Genomic DNA, 18,956 nt, shown 5'->3' with positions numbered 1-18,956 from the left:
AGAGAAACACTGTGAACTGATGATATATGGAGGGGATAATAATCAATGTAATGAAACAAGCTATATGAATGGTTGAATGTGAAGTTGATGATGTACCCTGTAAACTTTCACTAAATCCAAAATAAAAACATTTAATAAAAAAAAAAAAAATGAAAAAATGAAAAAAAAAACCCAAATGGATCATAATGAATGAAGAGTATAATGCAAGGGTAATCCAGTTCTTCATGTATGTGTTTATTCCAAACAAAATGTGTTTAAACATGTCTTTGTAATCAGTGAGTGGTTGAAGATAAGTTCTGTCAGTAACACATTTGTCTTAGTCTCCTTGTTGTTAGGTGCCGTTTAGTCGACTCGGCTTATAGTGACCCTGTATAGTGTTTCAGAAAAGTGGCTGTTGAGTTTGAACCACCAGCCTTGTGATTCAAACTGACCTTTTATTGGAATGCTTAACCTACAACCAAACCAAGAATCCTTAGAATGTCTTCAAAGATTAAAAGGTTTAGGAGACATCAGGGGCAAAATGAAGAATAAACAGGCACTGAGAAAACACTGCAACAAGGACACAAAAGATTAACTGAAATAGATACAATGGTGATTCTTGAACTCTGAGTTTCAGAGGAAAAGGACAGAGAAGTGGATTGATGATGACTGGGAGAAGAAGTTGAGGAGAGAGAGGAGAGAGACGGGGTGTCAGCTGGCCTGGCACTGTGTGTCTACCTTGAGCTTTTGCAGGCTGTTGTTGATCAACACAGTGGCTGGAGGATTATGGCAAGGGGGGTACAGTTCTCCCTTGCTCCCTACACTCTTCTGGTGGCCCACACATGCCAGTCCCTACCCTCTCCCACCTGGTGGCTAGTGGCAAACATGTTATGCAGCCTCTGCTCTGCTGGAGTCAGGTGCTGAGCATACCACCTCCACATCTAGAGACTCATGAATTTTGTCTCATTAGACCTTTTATTATTGTTTTATGTTTGGAATAGACTGCAATTGCACCCATACAGCCCAGCCACATTCATGCCTCTTAAACTCCACCCATAAGACAAGCATCACTACCCATTCTTGTACCACCTGATAAATGATCATTAGCAGCCAGCAGATGAACTTGGCTGAACTATGCTATGCAAACAGCAAACACACCCTCTCTATCACACACAATCTCTATCACACCCATAATGAGACAGGTGGTGAGTGTCTAAGAACACACCAGCACAGAATCATCAGTTAAATATAATTACAACAATGCCACATGCCTCAAAGAACTACCTAATAACAAATTCAAAAGGATGATATTTAGGTACCTTCAACTGATTATGAGAATGATTGAGAAATCTGAAGATGAAAGCAAGAAGAACACAAAAAAAACTTAAGAAGAATTCTGGAAAGCATCACAAGTACACACTGACAAAATAAATGAAAATTTAGAAAACATACAAAAACAGCAAATAGAAATGTAAAAGATTAATACTAAGATTTCAGAAATAGATAATAAATTGAAGGGGCAGAGAGGTAGAATTTAATCAATGAAAGGCCGAATTAGTGAACTTGAAGACAAATCTCTCCTCTGCTAGAGGAACAATCAGAACAAAAGAAACAAACAATCTGAAGAAAATATAAGAATTATGTGGGACACCATCAAGAAAAATAACTTATGTGTGATAAGAATTCCAGAACAGGAAGAGACACAATAAACCACAGAGAAAATTGTCAAAGAATTGTTGGAAGAAAAGTTCCTTCACAGCATGAAAGATGAGAAAAAAGGCATTCAAGAAGCTGAACGAACTCCATACAGGATAGACTCCAAAAGAAAATCACCTAGCCATATTATAAGCAAGTTCTTCAAAACCAAAGACAAGGAAAGAATCCTAAGAGCAGCTCAGGAAAAATGAAAAGTTAACCACAAAGGAAAATTAATAAGACTAAAACTCTGATTTCTCAGCAGAAACAATACAGGCAAGAAGACAATGAGATGACATGTATAAAACTTTGGAAGAAAAATAATTGCCTACCAAGACTAATGTATCCAGCAAAATTGTACCTTAAATATTATGGTGACATTAAAACATTTTCAGATAAGCAAAAAATAAAAGAATGTGTAAAATCCAGACCAACTTTACAAAAAATACTAAAGGGAGTTTTTAGACAAAGAACCAACAACAGCAGACAACCTGAGATTAACATACATGATAACATCACCCAGAACTCAACCCAGATATAGACGTACCCAAAGTAAAATAAATCTACAAGGCTGAAAATAGGGAAAGAGTAATCCATTGACAACAACAAAGTGAAAAAGAGGGAATAGTGTAGGTACAGAACTTCTAAATAGCCCTAACCTTAGTTCAACCCTAGTACTCAGCATAACGCTAACACTACACAAAATTCTAGGGCTAGATTAGAAGCAGCCATAGTCCTAATTCTAACCCTAACTCCTTACTCCTATCTCCACAAAAGAATAAACAGAAAAAAACAGGTCCAATCAAAACAGTGGCTTATGAGGACATCAGCTGGGCCATTTAAATTCCAGGCAGAGAGGTCAGCTAAGAAAGTTACATCAACTTTTTTTTTTTTTTTATTCAAAATGGGTCAACTTGATTGTTTTCTCAAAGTATACAGGATAATTATAGGTATGATTAAGCAGAAGTTTTAAGAAAATTGAAAACTGAATTGGTGAGTAAATGGCCAGGAGAATTGCGCAGAGGAATTTTTATCAATCACAGCAATGCATTTGCATATTCTTTTAGGGTAGCAACAGCTATCTTATGAGAATTTAATTGAAAAACCTTACCGCAACCACCCTACAGACCTGATTTTGCCTATTCAGACTTCATTTTGTTCCCCAAACTCAAACAGCATTTAAAAGGAACATGATTTGAGTCATTTGAAGATGTGAAGACCATCATTTTGACATGGTACAAACTGAAGAGCACAGAATCCTTTAGGGGAAGGAATAGAGAGATGGAAGTCCTGCTATCATATGTATATGACCTAACTAGAGTATATGTCAAGAAATCATAGCTTCACATTTTTATAGTTTTGTTTAATAAAAGTTTTTATGATTTTAAAGCAACATTTTTTCATTTACCCTCATACTACAAACATAACCAACAATGCTGGATGCAGTATCTTTGCTCAAGAACATAGTATGAGGCCATTGGTCTGGGGAATGCATTCCATTCCATTCCTATGAAAGGAGAACAGAGGCAGTTCACATTCACATCAGATTGACAACAATGTTAAAGTCTTGTCCCTGAGCTATATAACTCTCCCTACCTATGTAAGCCACCACTCATCTGCCAGTTTGTCTTACGGTGGTGACTTGTGTATTGATGGGATGCTGGAAGGTAATGCCACTGATACTTTAACTATCAGCAGGGTCATCCAGGTAGACAGGTTGCAATGGAGCATCCAGACTAAGACAGACAAGGAAAAAGGAAAGGTAGACTACTTCTGAACATTTAGCCACTGAAAATCTTATGAAGAGCAACAAAGCATTGTCAGACAAAATGACTGAAGATGAGCCCCTCTGGTGGGAAGACCTTCAAAATACGATTGTAGAAGAGCTGCCTCTTCAAAGTAGAGTTGACCTTAATGACAAAATGGAGTTAAGCTTTCTGGAACCTTCACCTGCTGATGACACACAACTCAAAATGAGAAGAAACAGTTACAAACATCCATTAATAATCAGAATGTGGAATGTACAAAATATGAATCTAGGAAAATTGGGAGTTGTCAAAATGAACACATAAAGACCTATATCCTAGGTGGTAGTAAGCTGGAATGAACTAATATTGGCCATTAGTAATCAGACACTCATATGGTTTACTTTGTCAGGAATGACAAATTGAAGAGAAATGGCATTGTATTCACCATCAAAAAGAGCATTTCAAGCTCTCTTCCACTGTGGACCTTGGATTCTACAATTGTTTTATTGGGATTTAACAATGCCTATAATGATGGTTGGAAATCTGGTCATCATACCAGTTAGAATCACATTCTTCACAGAGCAAACAACAACACCATGGATTATGTTCAATGTGGCATCAGACACTGTTTTTCTATTGGACCTGATTATGAATTTTAGGACTGGGACTGTCAATGAAGACAGTTCTGAATCAGCCTGGACTCTAAAGTGATCTAGATGAATTATTTAAAAAGCTTGTTTGTGGTTGATTTCATGTCATCAATCCCAGTGGATTACATCTTTCTCACAGTAGAAAAAGGAATGGATTCAGAAGTCTACAAGACAGCTAGAGCACTTCACATTGTGAGGTTCACAAAAATTCTGAGTCTCTTGTGTTTATTATGATTTTCAATGTTAATTAGATACATACATCAGTGGGAAGAGATTTTCCACATGACATATGATCTCTCCAGTGCAGAAGTGAGAATTTTTAACCTCATCAATATGATGCTGTTCCTATGCCATTGGGATGGCTGTCTTCAGTTATTAATGCCAATACTACAGGATTTGCCACCAGAATGTTGGATGTCTCTAAATAAAATGGTTGACTTAGGTTAATTCCATTTGACAAACCATATCTCAAAGTAATCTACTGCCAACATGAAGTCAAAGCCATGGGAATGAGGAGGTCTGTACCATAAGGAGCCTTCCCTATGGACATTCAAAGGTTACATGTATGTAAGCTAAATATTTGTAAATATAGAAAAAACTGGAGTTGCAAGACTCTTTCTTTCTTTCTCTCTCTCATTCTTTCTCTCTCTTTCTTTCTCTCTTTCTTCTGTAAGCATGGATTTATACATGAAGTCCAGAAAAAATGTTCAGATGATAGGAGTATTCAATGCAAATGAATTTCCTTGTTAGCAAGAAATTCAATTTTGGTTTCTAAATTATTTTCTGAAATATACATTGTCCTGAACACATGTTGATATTTCATATAATGTTGATTGTTAAAAATATATTGTAAGAGAAAAATAACATCATAATTCTTAATTTTGTGTGATACATATTTATTCCTAATATCGGGGATTTTTTTGTTCGTGGTGGTATTTTTTATATTTGTGTGAGTTCTTTAAAGAGTGTTAGAAGAAAATGTCTTTGAGAATTTTAGTTGTAAATTCTAGGCTACAAATATCTTATGTAATACATTTTCTTTTCTAATAAGTTTTAAATACACACCCAATTCCTACCCTCCCTACACAACAGTTACGAATGTCTAGTTTACTCTGTTATGTTGAACAGATTGTTTAATTTGTTTTTAGGAAATTTTGTTCTTGTCATTAATAAGATCTAATTACCTGAACAATGTCTATAATATAAAATATTGTTCTCTTGTAAATAAATTATTTTATAATATGTCACTCGATAAACTATTTTATAATATAATAGATATTTCCAGATATTTTAAATGAATTCACCAAAAAGTAAATCTCTCTCATCTGTATAATATTTCATATTTTGCTAAAAAAACACTTATGTATTCAGATTGCTAACTTTTCTGAGAAAGCCATCAATAATTAACTTTAAAGAGCTACATGCTAAAATTTGAGACAACTAGTTATTTTCACATCATCCACACCTATCATCTTTATTTAAATTTTAAGCAAATTCTCTCAACCTTCAACTTTAGATATTGATAACTGTAACTCCTATTTAATTTATCCTGGGGGGGGGGGGAAGCCCCCCACATGCTTATATGAACTAAAATGTCAATTTTCTACTTTTAAAAAATCTTCAATCCCAATTTTCATTTGTATTCTAATTATATGCAAATTTTCTAATGTTCAAAGAATAATAGTTTTTATTATACTTCAAATGTTACAGAGTAGTAAAATACATGAAATGTAAGACATTGTTATATATATCAAGTATTTAATGCAAAAATGTGAAAATGATTTGACTGCAGAAAATCAAAGTTAATAGTTGTTATATATAAATTAGCTATCAATCTGTTAAACACAATGTTTATGTCATTTAAAAAAAATTTTTTTTTAAAGATTTCAAGATCTATCTTGACGTATAACACGATCTGTGATAGGATAATATCCATAAGCTTATAAGAAAAATTAGTATCATTATTTTTCAAATTTATTCACCAACAACTAAAGCCAGTGATGATGTAATTGAATATTTCAACTTCAAGTTCAACTACCAACTTTTCATTCTGAAATTGTGATAAAATATGTAATCAAGACGTACTAATAATTACTGGTGGTTGGAATAAGAAAGTCAGAAACAAGAGGAAGGATCCATAGTTGGAAAATATGGACTTGTTAATAGGAATGATGCTAGAGATCACATGATACTATTTTGCAAGACCAATGACTTCTACATTGAAAATAAGTTTTTTCAACAACATGAAAGACAGAGTCCTAGTGTGGTCCCAGTGGATAAAACACTGGACTGCAAGGTTGGTTTGAACCACAAGGTCAGTGGTTCAAACTCACCAGCCACTCCATGGAAAGCCTATACAGGCTCACTATGAGTAGGAACCAATCCAATGGCATTTAACAACAAATACACCTGGACCTCACAAAATTGACTGCATCTGTGAAAAGAGATGATGCGGAAACTCAATATCATAAGTCAAAACAAAACCAGGGCAGTCTATGGAACGGACCATCAAATGCTCATAAGCAAGTGCAGGCTCAAGCTGAAAAAAATTAAAATTCTATGATAGCCAAAATAAGACTTGAGTATATTCCCCTTGGATTTAGAGACCATCTCAAGAAGAGATTTGATGCATTATACACTAATGACTGAAGACCAAAAGAGTGTGGGATGATATCAAGAACATCATACATGAAGAAAGCAAAAAGTCATTAAAAAGATGGAGCTAAAAAGATGAAAGTCGAAGTATGCTTCGAGAAGCAGGATTAGAGACTGAGACTTGCTCTTGAGCATAGCGAAGCAAAAGCAACTGAAAGAAATGAGGAAGTAAAAGAGCTGCACAAAAAATTTCAAAGGACAGCTCAAGAAAACGGTCAAATATTATAATGAAATGTGCAAAGAGCTGGAGTTAGAAAACCAAAAGGAAAGAGCATGCTCAGCATTTCTTAAGCTGAAAGAACTGAAGAGAAAAATCAAGCCTCAAATTGCAATACTGAAGGATTATATTGGGGGTGGAGAGAATGGAGTCTTAGTGAAACACAGCAAGGTAAGTACTGGATTGCTAACTTTAAGACCGGTGATTCACACCCACTAGCCACTCCTCAGAAACCCTTTACAAGGTTGTTATGAGTCGACAACAACAACATGGGCAAAATATTGATGGCCACTGGAAGCATCAAAAGGAGATAGAAGGAATGCACAGTCAGTCATAACAAATTATGGATGACATTGGGAAGTACTGGTATTCCAGAACATTTCATTGTGCTCATGAGGAATCTATACATAGGTCAAGATGTACTCCTTAGAACAGAACAGTGGAATACTGAATGGTTTAAAATCAGAAAAGATATCCTCTTACCATAGTTATTCAATCTGTATGCTAATACAAAAAGCAGGATTAGAGGAAGACTTATTAACAATCTGCAATATGCAGATCATACAAGTTTGCTTGCTGAAAGCAAAGAGGACTTAAAATACTTACTAACCAAGATCAAAGACTACAGCCTTCTGTATGGCTTGTACCTCAATGTAAAGGAAACAAAACTCCCAACAACTGGACTAGTAAATAGCATTCTGACATATGAAGAAATGATTAAAGTTGTCAAAGACTTTATTTTATTTTGTTTGGATTCACAATCAATGCTCCATAATCAATACCCATGGAAGCAGCAATCAAGAAATCAAATAATGTATTGAATTAGGTAAATCTGCAGCAAAAGACCTCTTTAAAGTGTTCAAGGGCAAAGATGTCAGTTTGAGGAATAAGGTGTGCCTGATCCAAGCCATGGTATATTTTATTACCTCATATGCATATGAAATTTGGGCAATGAATAAGGATGACTGTAAAAGAATCAAAGAGTATTGAAAGTACTATGGGCTACCAGAAGAACAAATCAATCTATGTTGGATGGCTTTTCCCCACCTTACAAGATGGTGGGTGAAAAGTCTGAGAAACTGGCTACCAAGGAAAAGAAACCTGAAGTCAAGAAAGCAGATGCCAGTGACAAAGCTAAGAAGGCTGACCTCAAAGGCAAAAAAAACAAGAAGGGGTGACCCCACTACAGCCAAAAACCTATCCTAGTCTGAGGAATTGGCAGGTATTTCCAGTAAGCTTTGTATTCCTGAAAGGCCATATACAAGAGGAATTACTCAATTGCAAAATCCAGGGTTGAAGGAGAAGGAGGAGAGATTCTTGCTACTGTCACAAAGTCAATTGGTGGTGACAAAAATGATGGTACCTGAGCAGTTAAGCTGGGCAAAATACCTAGTTATTACTGTTGCCAAACCAAAATGAGGGTTTGCCAGCTATCACTGTAGTAAATCACAGAGACAGGGAGAGACGCGATCCAAGCTTTAACAGAAAGCCAGGAGGATGGGAGGATAATTTCTCAAGACCGTTCTGTCCATTACCAAGAGCAGGCACACTATATTGAGTAAGTTACATTTGGATGTATATTTTACCTATTTTAACATCAAGATAGCATTCTTTGGGGGAAAAAAACAATAAAGCAATAAACTTTCTCAAACTTTTTACCTTAAGGTTTTTAGCTACTTAATTCCTGAAATAATTATCTGGATGGGTTAAAGCACATCCTACTCTCCTTCTAGGATCATAAGGCCAATTTAGCTAATTTTTTAAAATTTTTCATTTGTAGGGTCCTCATTTGAGACCTACAGAATAAACCAATTCCATTTTGTTTAGGTCAGTTATTATTGTTAGTTGCCATCAAGTTGGTACTGACTCATAGCGACCTTATGCACAACAGCAGGAAACACTGCCCAATCCTGGGCCAACCTCACTACTGTTGCCACACTTGAGCCCATCGATGCTGCCACTTGGCCAATCTATCTCGCTAGGGGTCTTCCTCTTTCTCTCTGACCCTCCACTGTACCAAACATGATATCCTTCTCCAGCGACTGGTCCCTCCTGACAATATGTCCAAAGTATGAGAGACGAAGTTTGGCCATCCTGGACTCCAAGGAGCACTCTGGCTGCACTTCTTCCAACACAGATCTGTTGGTTCTTTTGGCAGGCCATGGCACTTTCAGTATTCTCCTCCAACACCATAACTTAACAGCATCAATTCTTCTATGGTCTTCCTTATTCACTGCCAGCTTTCATATGCATGAGAGGTTATTGAAAATACCATGGCTTGGCTCAGGCGCACCTTAATCTTCAAGCTGACTTCTTTGCAAAGATGTCAACACTTTAAAAGATGTGAACACTTCAACACTTTAAAAACATCTTGTGCAGCAGATTTGCCTAATGCAGTTCCTTGTTCGATTTCTTGATTGCTGCTTCTGTGAGTGTCAAGAGTTGATACAAGAAGAATGAAGTCCTTGACAACTTCAATCTTTTCTCCATTGATAAGAATGTTGTTTATTGGTCCAGTGGTGAAGATTTTTGTTTTCTTTACATTGAGATGCAATCCATACTGAAGGCTGTGCTCTTTGATCTTCCTCAGTAAATATTTTAAGTCCTCTTCACTTTCAGCAAGCAAGGTTGTATCATCTGCATATCGCAGGTTGTTAATGAGTCTTCCTCCAATCCTGATACCACGTTTTTCTTCATATAACCCAGCTTCTCAGGTTATTTGCTCAGCATACAAGTTGAATAAGCATGGTGAAAGAATACAACCTTGTCACACACCTTTCTTAATTTTAAAACATTCAGTGTTCCCATGTTCTGTTCGAACAACTGTTTCTTGGTCCAGGGACAGATTCCTCATCAGCACAATTAAGTGTTCTGGAATACTCATACTTTGCAATGTTGTCCATAGCTTGTCATGATCCACACAATCGAAAGCTTTTGCGTAGTCAATAAAACACAGGCCAGTAGAGCCATGCTATCATAAGCCTACTGAAGATGTTCCTCAAAAGTTGTTGAGCCACAGCAAGAAACCATTCAGGCAGCATGTCATAAGACTGCTGTCCAGCATCACTCCAGGGCCTATTCTGATTGGTGCCAGTGAGACAAGAGAGCGGTTTTCCTGAAGCAGCTGGTCAGTGGCTTGCTCCTTGTGACTGGACCTCTGTCCCTCAATCAAGTTCCTTTGCGTAGAACATACTAAAAATCTGTGATCACCACCTCCACCAAAATTGATTAGCAATGGTGTGAAGATCCACAAACATCTCACAGATGCTTACTTCAAAAAAGAGCAGCTGCGCTAGCCCAGAAACCAAGAAGGCAAGATCTCAACTTTGTGAAAGAGAAATACAAGATTGCAATGCAAGATAGATAAGAACTGTGGACTCACAAATTATGCCAAAAATCAAAGCCATTCCCCAGCTCTAAGGCTACCTAGGTGTTGTGTTCACTCTCACAAATGAAATTGATCTTCACATATTGGTGTTCCAGATTTCTTGCAAAGAACCTCATTAAAACACTAATACATTTAAAAAAAAAAAAAAAAAAAAGTATGTTGGAAGAAGTACAGCTAAAATGCTCCTCTGAAGCAAGAATGGCGAGACTTCGTCTTTCATACTTTGGACATATTTTCAAGAGGGGCCAGTCCCTAGAGAAGAACATCATGCTTGGTAAAGTGGAGGGCCAGTGAAAAAGAAGAAGACCCCCAACAAGATAGATTGGCACAGTGGCAGCAACAATGGGCTCAAACTTAACAACTCTGAGGACTGGGCAGAGTTTCTTTGCATTGTACATGAGTTGGAACTGACTTGGTAACACTGTAGGATAAAGCCCTGGACCGCAAGATCAATTAGAACCACAAGGTCAGTAGTTCAAACTCACCAGCTGCCCCTTGGAAACTTATTCAGGTCGCTATAAGTCAGAACTCACTCCGCTCCATGGCACTTAACAACAACAACAACAACCATGCAATGGAGTGCTGGTGTAGTACTATAGGATAAGCACTGAACTACCAACTGCAGTTCAAATCCACCAGTAGCTTCTCCAGAAACCCTGTACAAGTTGCTATGAATGTGAAATGCCTCCAGCTGGAAGCCACTAACAACAACAGTAGCACACCTGTTATGCTAATAATACATTATTCATATAGGGTGTGCCTTCATTTAAAATATAAAAGGAGCCTGTTAAGCAAGCAAAGAAGCAGAGATTGAAGAGAGACACCACACATATGAAGATCACCAAGGAATCAAGAAATGGAGCTAAAATGAGCTAAGTACTCTCCCCCAGTGCCAGTAGAGAGAGAAACCTTCCCCTACAACTGGCATCCTGAATTCAGATTTCTGGTCTACTAAACCATGGACTCCTGGTGTGTCACTGTAGGATCAGCACTGGACTGAAAACTACAAAGTCAACAGTTCAAACCCACTATCAGTTCTTTGCAAACCCTATACAGCGTGCTATGAGTCAGAAGTGACTCAATGGTATTTAACACAGACTATAAAAGGACTCCTAGTGTGGTGCTGTGGTAGCATAGTGGTTACGAATCGGGCTGCAAACCACAAGGTCAGCAGTTCGAAACTACCAGCTGTTCCGCAGGAGAAAGATGAGGCTTTCTGCTCCCGTAAAGATTTACAACCTTGGAAACCCTGTACAAGGTCGCCATGAGTCGGAACTGACTCCACGGCACATAACAACAACAAGTGTGGTGCTATAAGATCAGCACTGAACTGAAAACCACAAGGCCAGCAGTTCAAACCCACCAACTGCTCCTTTGAAACCATATACAGGGTCGTTATGAGTTGGAACCAACTCAAAGACTTTTACAACAACAACAGATAAGAAAATAAGTTTCTGTTTGTTAAAGCCACTCGTGGTATTTGTGTTATCACAGCACTTGATAACTAAGATGGTGCAAAACCAGGAGTGGTTTCTCCAAGACTCATTGTTCTAGACAATTCAGGTCTCTTTGGGCTGCATTATTACATGGGTTGTTGTGACCTCTAGTCTGAAGTTGCTTCTGTGTCATAGTGACCCTGTGTGTGGTTCCAGAGGAGCTGCTGGTGGTTCTGAACCACCAACCTTGCAGTTAACAGTCCAGGGTTTATCCTACAGTGCTCCACCAGGACTCCAACCATAGGTATAGGAGTTAGGACATATAACACATATTATGGGGACTACAACTCAATCTATAACAGTTCCATAGGTGACATTTGGCAGTATCTGTAGACATTTTGATTGTTACTCCATAATGGGGCTCCTATTAACATCTAGTGCGTAGAGACCCTGGATGCTGCTAAACATCTTACAATGCATGGAACAGTGTCCCAGCACAGCACAGGCTCCTATGTATTGCTAACTGAACTATAAACCATTAATAAAAGCCCTCCTGTCATACTATAGGGCCTTGAGAAGGGCAGGAAGTCAACATGTAGTCAAAGCTTTTCATCATGAGCTGAGTCTGACAGAGCCACAAAGTCATTATGTTGAGAATGCTCAAAGCAATCCTAAATACAATGTTGTTGTTGTTAAGTGCCATGGAGTCGGTTCTGACCTATAGCGACCCTGAACAGGGTTTCCAAGGCTGTAAATCTTTACGGGAGCAGAAAGCCTCATCTTTCTCCCGCGAAGCAGCTGCTAGTTTTGAACTTCTGACCTTGCAGTTCACAGCCCAATTCGTAACCACTATGCTACCATAGATTCAAGATTGGGCATGAGCAGAATCAGAGCATAACTTGCATAAACAGGTGAGTCACATGCTCTCTGCTACCCATCACTATTGCAGTGACACGTCTCACTGCAGCTGTATGAAATGAGGAGGGGTCATTATGACTAGCCAATGAGAAGAGGAAAAAAAAAAAATACCCAGCTTACCTCACAGATGTGTCAGTTTAGCGTGTGAGTGAAACTGCAAAATGGATAACTACACCATCACCCCATTCAGAGGTTACTAAAAAAGAGACCAGTGAGGGGAAAGAAGCTTTGCAAAGTACAGCACATAGGAGAGGGTATTTTGTCATCCACTTCTGTCGGGGACTGGGGGCCTCGACAGGGAAGTTTGGTTCACGAAGTAGGGAGATCTAGTGGCAAAAGAGACAGAAAAAGAATACACACAAAGACGCAACGAGAGAGACAAAGAGACACTCCGAAACCAGAGTGGATACAAGACTGGCGGGCAGACCCTGGATTGCAGGCATCATGACCCCTGCAGGCAGTAAGGCATGCAGGATTCAGTCTGCGTCCATCTTTTACTTCAGGGAAGGATTTTTACACAAAGGAAGAAGGGGATTATTAAGACAGGGTACAGAAATGAAATGTGATTAATCGTTCAAAACAGGACACAATTATTTACAGGAACAAATTCTAAAATACACATCGCAAATTGTCTTAATTTTCCAATATTCAAGCAAATTGTTATAAATTACTTTTTAGGTTCAAATCCTAAGGCAGCGACTTGAGGTTTCTCAAGGCTAATTAACATACCTATAGCACTTAATCTCGAATGGGTAAAGGTGAAAAGAATTTCAAAAGATCTGAAGAGAGTCAAGCTGTTTCAGCTACCTGGCTTAGGCTTGCAGGAGGAAGAAGGACCTCTAGGTTAATGGTTTGCACCTGGGGACGATTTGAGGAGGTTGTCACTATTATTCATTGAACAATACTCTGGAATTCGCCAATCTGCTTTGAGTGAATTCCTTGGGCAGATTGTCTCCCGAGGCTCCCAGCAAACTTGCCTTTGAAACTTTTATGGCCTCGGCTTTAGAAGAGGCTTTTGTTTTAATATTTGTCCATGGGTATCAAGGACTCATGTATTAAGTTAATATCAAACATAACTGAATAACTTGATAAAGAACAGTTTTGCCATGCTTGCCAAGTGGCCAGAGTTTGTTCCTCAGAGAGATTTGTTCCCAGGACCCTACGCACTGCCAACACATTGGAGACATTAAGAGAGGAACATAAAAAAACATTTTCTCAGAAGCTACAAGTACTGGAGTTAGAAGCATAGAATTAAGAATAAGATCAAAGAAAATTATACAGAGGTAGCCCAACAGTGAGTTCGTAAAAGCCCATGAACGCTGGATGTCAGGAGGTCACTTCCTTGGCCCTCAGGGTCCCTGGTTGGCAATCCTAAATGGAGCCTCCGTGTTGGATTTTTGTCCGTGACACAGGGCCTCAACATCTCAGTGATTTGTGGTCCCCAACACACTTCATGTGAAAAGTAGTAGTCAGGATAGGAACTGTGGAATAGTGAACCAGCTAATGTCTCTTCTAGCCATAGTCTGTAATTCCCATCAAACAATTCTGCCCTGGTTTGTTGTTGTTGTTGTTGTTGTTAGGTGCCATCAAGTTGGTACCAACCCACAGCGACATTATGCACAGCAGAATGAAACACTGCCTGATCCTGGGCCAACCTCACTACTATTGCCACACTTGAGTCCATCCATGCTGCCACCTGGCCAATCCATCTCACTGGGGGGTTTTCTCTTCTTCTCTGACCCTCCACCTTACCAAACATGTTATCCTTCTCCAGTGACTGGTCCCTCCTGACATCAAAGCATGAGAGACGAAGTTTGGCCATCTTAGCTAGGTCTGGGTAAAAGAAGGCAGGAGAAGGATGACATGTTTCAGCTGTGGAAGTTAGCAGAGTAATTGTAATTGTAACTGTAAAAACTTGTAACTCTAGCAAGACAATAAAATGAACTATCTCAGAAACAGGAAGGGGATCTCACTGCCATCAAAGAAGAGGAGCCAGGAGTGAAGCTTTGGAACTTGAGATCTCTGCACATTGAACCACCATGACCCAGGGACAATGAAGTTGTTACAACAAAGAAACAGCAGAGGAGTAGCAATAGCAAAACCAAAAACCAGAGCACAAGACAGAACAGTGGACTTCCCAGTCCATGGAGCAAGGAAAGCTAATGACTGTTGGCAGAAAGCTTTTTTATAGAGTGGGTTGGCTGACACACAGAGCTGGAACCAAGTGCCTTCAGCCTGAGGCTTGTATTGGAGCAGTGCCTTAGAAAGGCATATATAAGCAACTGACTGAAACATTTGTGCCCTGAGCATTTCTGACCCCAAATTGTAACCTGTTATCTTTCTTAATAAAGTCTGTAACTGTGAGTATAGTGTCTGAGCTGTGTGTGACCATTGCAGCAGTGGATTATCAAACCCAATGGGAAGGAAAGAGTGCTATGGGAGGAACTCTTGGTACCCTATTTTTGCAGGATCATACATGGATTCTGCAAGCAGCAAAAAGTAGCCTTACTGGTTATTCAAGGACCCAGAAGGAGTAAAAATAGGTTGAAAGATTGGTAACAAAGTGGTCTAAGGAAAAGACATGTATATAGGTGCATGGGTGTGTGTACAAAATGTCTTACATATTTCAATCTCATGCTGTTGCCAAAAATCATTTACCATAGAAAAACTACAAATAACCAAATAGAAGTGTGACCAATGTTTTCATTGTCTTAGCCAATCTGTAATTTCCCATTCTAGCACTATCACAGTTCATAAATAAAGCAGCCATGGTAGCAAGGATAGAGGGTATGCATGAGGCCAATACCTCCCACTTATCACGGTAGATTTAGTTACTGTCACTTAAATTTTCAACCTGGCATTAACTGAGGCCAATGCTAAACCACCAGTAAGGGGCCATCCCTTGAAATCAAATAGCTCCTTGGTGGCAAAGTTAGAAGCTTTCCATCCTGGTAGGGGTAGAGATTCACTTTATACAGGATAAACAATGGATAAGCCAGTACTCAATCCATTGACTTAGAGATTGTGCTTGATTCATCAACATATGATCCCGCATAATACTGCATCAAATCAAATGTCTTAGTTTACAAGGGCTTCCATAATAAAATACCACAAAGAAGGTGGCTTTAGAGAACAGAAACATATTTTCTTACAGTTCTGGGGACTAGAAGTCTATATCAGGGTATAGGCTGTACAGATTCCTTATGAGAGTCTATACCTCTCTCCTAGTTTCCAGTACTTAACAGCAATTCTTGGTGTTCCTTTGTTTACAGGTGCATTTACACCTGCTATCACATGGAGTACTGGTGTGGCGCTGTGGGTTAATGCAGTAGACTGCAAAGTCAGTTTGAACTGCAAGGTTAGTAGTTCAAGCTCACCAGTCACTCCTTGGAAATTCTCTAGAGGGTCACTATGGGTCGGAACCGACTTGAGAGTAATTAACAACATCACATGGCATCTGTCTTCCAACTTTGTGACTTCTGTTTCCATGTCTTTTCTCTCCTTTTATAAAACACCACTCAGAAGGAATTAGGATTAGGACTCATTTTACTCAAAATTACTTCACTGAAAGACTCTGTCTTCAGAACAAGATCAAATCCACAGATACAGGGATTAGAACTCTAAAATGAGACACAAATCAATTCATACCACTCTATCCTTTTGACTCCCCAAAGTCATGCCCTTCCCACATACAAAATACCCCATCCCAACATGCCCCAAAGTCTTAACCCATTCCAATATATACTCTGAGTCTAAAATCTCATCTTCTGAATCATCTTATTCAGGTGTGGATGAGACTCTGGGTATGGTCCATCTTGGTGCAAAAAAATCCATCAAACTTAGAATATGTTCTCCATAAAACCTAGAATATGGGAAACAGGTATAAGATAGACATTTCTATTTCAAACTGGAGAAATTGGAGGTAAAGAATGGATCATAGGTACCAAACAAGTCCAAAATCCAACAGTACAAATTTTGTTAGCTTGAAAATAATACCCTACTCCATATATACATCTGGATGGTGATCTATCCACAAGATTCTGGGCAAGAGCTCCTCACCCTTAGTGCTGGCCCCATTTTCTTGATTTTAGGCATCAGCACTACTTTCCAGGAGACCAAAGAAAGCTTCTTTCACTGGTGTATGAGGGGAACTGCAGCTGCTCTAAGAAAGGCACAAAGTCTTGCCCCAAACTTGCTATCTACCCTACAGAACATACTCTTTAAAGTGTTAAGGTCAGGGCAGAAAACCCTGTCACCACAAAAGTGCATGCATATACCTTCTGTGGATGAGGGATGAATAAAAGGGAGAACTTCTATTTTTGGAAAAAGAGTAGTGAACTGTCTAGATAATTATCATGGACACACCAATCAGTGTGGGAAGAAGTACAGCCAGAATGCTCCTTGGAAGATAGGACAGCCAGACTTCATCTCTCATACTTCAGACATATTGTCAGGAAGGACCAGTTCCTGGAGAAGGGTATCATGTTTAGTAAAATGAGGGTCAGAGAAAAAGAAGACAAAGCCCCCTAACTAGATGGATTGGCACAGTGGCAGCAGTAATGGGTTCTAACATAGCAACAATTGTCAGACTAATGCAGAACCAGGCAGTGTTTCCTTCTGTTGTGCATAGGGTCGCTATGAGTCAGTACTGACCTGATGACACCTAACAACAACCATTATCACTGTTGAGGGCCTCTTCCACACAAGACATCACAAAGAGAAAGGTAGAATCTGGCTGAAAAAGAGTAAAGGGAAAAGATCACAGAAAAAGTCTCATCTCCAATTCCTGGGGATAAGAGATTTGCCTAAAACTGAAGATGAATCATGATAATAGAAAACCTCCCTAAGTAACATGCAAAGTCAGTATACCATTGGAGGAGAAACATGAACAGGAGGTACAGATTGAAATGAAAAGCTGAAAATTAAAAACTGAGTAATCCCATGAGTAATCCCACTTCCACCATAAATACAAGGAACCCAAGAAGAATTTAAATGCAGTGTTGGATTGAAGATAGTCCGACAAACAACAAAGTCTCAATTCCTTACTAGATTAACTCAACATCTCTCACTAATATGTTCCTTTCCAACCATAAATAATATTTACCTCAGCCTCTACTGGCCTACACACAGTGCCTTGCATTCAGTCAAAACTTAAAAGACACAAAGAGAAAAGAAAAAAAGAAACCTAAATTCACTATCAAGAGACAAAGCAATCAACAAAATGAGACCCAGATGTTGTAACAATCAAGACTATGATTAATATGTTAAGAACTTGAATTGGAAAGGTGAATAACACACATAAACAAATGGCAAATTCCAGTAAAGAGTTGTAAACTGTAATTAAAAAAAAAAAAAAGAAATGTAAGAAATATAGATTTATAACCAAAAGTTAAGTGTGCATTCAACAAACTTATCAGCAGACTCACTGCAGTTGAGAAAAGTATCTATGACCTTGAAGATAGTGACCAAAGAGAAAAAACTGAATAAGCAGAAAAGAACATCAAAGAATTGTGGAATAATACCAAATGGTATAGCATACCAAAAGAAAAGAAAAAGAGAACAAAGCAAAAACTACTTGAAGAACAAACAAGGTGGCTGATCAGTTGGAAGTGCAATAAGGAGCTCCAACAGCAACAACACAGAAGACAGGACCAAGCAGGCTCAGGGGATGGTTCCAGAACTCTGAACCACATATAAAGGAATATTTAGAAGGTTGGAAGGCTTACAGCTAGGGGAATTTGTAGCAGAAGCAAGCAATCCATTGGTTTCTAATTAAGATGTTCGGCTGCTCCAGGAGCTGCCATCTTGGGTAAAACCAAGCGGGGGAAGGATCAGAGCAGCCACAGACGCCTGACAGAACCGTGGAAATAAAGGTATGGACATTCTTTTCTTTTGTGATCTGTTCATTGGTCCTTTGCCATTTGTGCACCTCCATTCGGATGACTATAGGGGTGCCTGAGCTAGTGGACACCCCAGCCTCATCCTTGGATGGTCCTACTATGCATGCACAGAGATCTCGAAATTTAAAGAGACAGTTTCCACTAAAACCAAATGGCCACAGCTGGCCCTGAACTGTTTATAACTAGAAAAAAGGTCTGAACGGGGATTGTGGAGCTGGACAGACAGACAAACAAGGACATAGGCCAAAAATTAAATCCTAAGTTACGTCACAATGACCAATAGTGGCATCTTGAAATTTCTCAAGAAGAGTGAAAAGGGAAGCCCATTTCCTGATCACATCTACCTGAGGCATTCAGAAAGCATAAAAAA

The sequence above is a fragment of the Chrysochloris asiatica genome, unplaced genomic scaffold, assembly GCF_000296735.1.
Source record: "Chrysochloris asiatica unplaced genomic scaffold, ChrAsi1.0 scaffold00002, whole genome shotgun sequence".
Lineage (NCBI taxonomy): Eukaryota > Metazoa > Chordata > Mammalia > Afrosoricida > Chrysochloridae > Chrysochloris > Chrysochloris asiatica.
The sequence above is the reverse complement of the archived record's forward strand: the minus strand, read 5'-3'. Positions refer to the sequence as shown.